The following is a 3,342-nucleotide window of genomic DNA, read 5'->3' as shown; positions in this document are numbered from 1 at the left end:
TTAGTTACACATGGCGGCAGACGTGGTGGTGGCGGTGGCTGAAGCCCCGGTGCCCTTAGCAGCAGACGCAACATTTAGAGCCAGGAGAAGAGGGATGGGTTTCATGCCGAGCAGACTGGAGACACCAGGGGCGGTCGGAAGAGGATTGGGGAGGCTGGAGGGTGCGTCGGAGGTCCCCGCTGCGGCGAGCGAGGGGGTGGTGGTGGAGGAGGAAGAAGAAGAAGAAGGGGTGGAGAGTTGGGAGAGGTTGATGCTGAGGTGATCAGGGATCGTGAGGGAGGCTACGTGGGAGGAGGGTTTAGCGTTTTCTAAACTGACATTGATCAGATATTGAGCCAGGCTAACGCTGGCAGCAGATCCAGTGATGGTAACCTGCCTATCAATAGATCCTTCCACTGGGTTCGCAGTTTTCATCTGCGCCCCAGACATCTGACGGATCTCATTGATTTTGGCGCCTTGACGCCCGATTATGCAGCCAACCAAATCATTTGGAATGGTGAGTTCATGAGAAGTAGTCTGAGCAGATGCATCCAAACCACTGAATCTGGTGTTTCCATGCGTCATGGGAAAATGAGACTGTTGCATTGCCAACTGATGCAGCTTGGTCAAATCTGGCTGTGGAACGGCACACTGTCCTTGAATGGTATACGCCTGACCACCTGCAAAGATGACTGGAGAACTGTTCGGCTTGGGCCGGTCCGGGATGGTCACGCCCTTTGGGGGGGACTCCAGCATGACCACGCAGATCTGTTTCACACACTCAATGATGGATTGCGGAATGCCAGCAATAGTGATGGCCCGCTCACTTGAGTTGGGGAGCATATCCCCTGCCACCTGGACCTGAGCCCCTGTACTCTCTCGTATTTCTTTGATCTTGCAACCACCTTTCCCGATGAGAGAGCCACACTGACTAGCAGGGACCACCTGCGTCAGGGTAACTGGGGCTCTACTGGCAGCTGTACTATTGGTCATAGAGCTGCTGATGTCCTCTTCCAGTTTGTCAGTGGTCATAGCGAAGGCTTTGAAGATGGCGTTAGTGGCCCGCCAAAGTGATAATTCTCTCAGGACAATTCCCTTCTGAGATGTTGATACGCATCTTCTTAACGGATTCTCCTTTCTTTCCGATGATACTGCCAACTTCCTTTCCATGCATAAGTAGCCGGAGGTGAGAGTGACATTTAATCCACCTTCGGTCACACCGATGTCCATGTCGAGCAGTGTTCTGGGGAGCTGGACTTTGAGTGGTCAAGTCTTTGGTCACTGGTGGGGGTGAGAGCCAAAAACTGCAGGCGGAGGCGACGGAGTGGGCGGGAAGAGGAAGGGCAGCACAACAGGGGCGGGTGGGAATGCGAGGCCTCGGGTGGGCGGAGGAAGAGGAGGAAGAAGGGGGAAAGCGACCCCGGGGCGGGTGGAGGCCACAGGCTGCAGCTGCTCCGGCTGCTGCCTCTGCTGGTCTGGGAGTTCACATATTTCATTATAAAATTATTTCCAAGAATTTTGGATTTTTTTGTATAGATCAAGAATTGTTAGCTCCTGGGGAGCCTGGGTGGCTCAGTTGGTTAAGCGACTGCCTTCGGCTCAGGTCATGATCCTGGAGTCCCTGGATCGAGTCCCGCATCGGGCTCCCTGCTCGGCAGGGAGTCTGCTTCTCCCTCTCCCACTCCCCGTTTGTGTTCCCTCTCTCGCTGTGTCTTTCTCTGTCAAATAAATAAATAAAATCTTAAAAAAAAAAAAAAAAAAAAGAATTGTTAGCTCCTTATTAGTGATTAATAGTCCATATGAAAAGTATCACTTTTATCTTCTATTTAGTCACATTCCTAATGAATTCTGTTAGTATTTCGGTTGATACTCTTGCCTTTTTAAATAGGCAGTATAAGATTGTAATTAACAATATTAATAGTTAACATTGTACTTTCTTAAAGCATTATTTTTGTTTAAAATGTCTTTTTACAAATAATTTATTCATATCGGGATCCAAAAAAAATTCACATATTGCATTTGGTAGACGTGTCTCTTGAATCTTTAATAGTTGCCCTTCCTTTATTTTCCATGACATTTATTTATGGGATAAATTGGATCATTTGCCCTACAGAATTTCTTACAGTCTTTATTTGACTGTTTCTACATCTTCTGTATTTCATGTAAACCAGTAGTTAGGTTCAAAATCTTGATTGAATTCAGTTTTAAATCTTTTTGGCAAGAATACATCATAGGTGTACTGTAAACTTTCAGTTGCATCACATTAGGAGTAATGTACTGTCTGCTTGTCCTACTATCATTAACATTAAAATGAGTCAGTGGATTCTGAAGATATCAAACTGATGCTTTCATTAAAAAGAATTATGTCAACACTTAGCAAATGTGTTGAAGCAGTCATTGATAATCCTTGCCAAGATCCATTATTTCACTAGGGAATCTTAAAATGGTGGTTTTCTAATTCTGTTATTCTTCTGCATTTATTCATTATCACTTTTCTAAATTTTGTAAATCTCCTTGTTTTGTCTGTTTTGTCATATATTAAGGCTGATGCATGTTAAAGTCTCCCACTGCATGTGTGTTTCTGCCCATTTTTCCTCCTACAAGTATTATTTTTATTCCACATACCTTGATGCTATTATTTGGATATTATCTACTCATTTCAGAAGATATCTGAGACTATTCACTTTTAAGCTTTTGTGGGTAGTCACAAAGTTGATGACTTATGTATTACAAATTATACTACTTAAGTAGACTTCATTATTTTATGCCTTTTTCCTTGAATTATATAAGTATTGCTACCTCTAGATACCTTTTCTTCATATTTGCCTGATAATTTGTGCCTATTTCACTATTTTTGTTTCAGTGCCTTTTCATGGAGATAGGAGTTTGCTACTTTCTCCCTTTCCCAGTCCTTGATAATTTTGTCTAGGATAATTTAGTCTGGAAATAAAGCCGTTTGCTGGTTTTATAATAGTACAATATAAATATTACTTTAAAATAAAAATTAATGTCATAGCCATGTGTAAAATAATCATTTAAATTTATATTTCTTATCTTTATCTTATTTCATGGGGTACACACCTAGCCTGGGAACCCTGAAACTGGTAGTTAAAGCATGTTAGGAGACCTCAAAATTACTATAAAAAAGATGAGGAAGATGGTCTTTTCTTTTGTTAACAGGTCAACTATTACTTAATAAGGAATATGAGGTTTCTTGATTTTTCAGATAGAATTTATTTTATTTTTTTTAAAGATTTTGTTTATTTTTCAGAGAGAGAGAGAGAGAGCACAAACAGGGGAAACAGGGAGTGGCAGGCAGAGGGAGAAGCAGACTCCCCGCTGAGCAAGAGCCCAATGTGGGGC

The 3,342-nt window shown here is 42.8% G+C and overlaps 1 pseudogene; it reads right to left on the bottom strand.

The window, feature by feature from the left end:
• LOC102744206 (poly(rC)-binding protein 2 pseudogene) lies at positions 1-1,321 on the bottom strand (annotated as a pseudogene).
• Between the last annotated feature and the right edge of the window lie 2,021 nt (positions 1,322-3,342).

Source organism: Leptonychotes weddellii, chromosome 4, assembly GCF_054177405.1.
Source record: "Leptonychotes weddellii isolate Sample4059 chromosome 4, ASM5417740v2, whole genome shotgun sequence".
Taxonomy (NCBI): Eukaryota; Metazoa; Chordata; class Mammalia; order Carnivora; family Phocidae; genus Leptonychotes; species Leptonychotes weddellii.
Note: the sequence above shows the minus strand (reverse complement) of the source record. Positions and strands in the feature narration are given on the sequence as shown.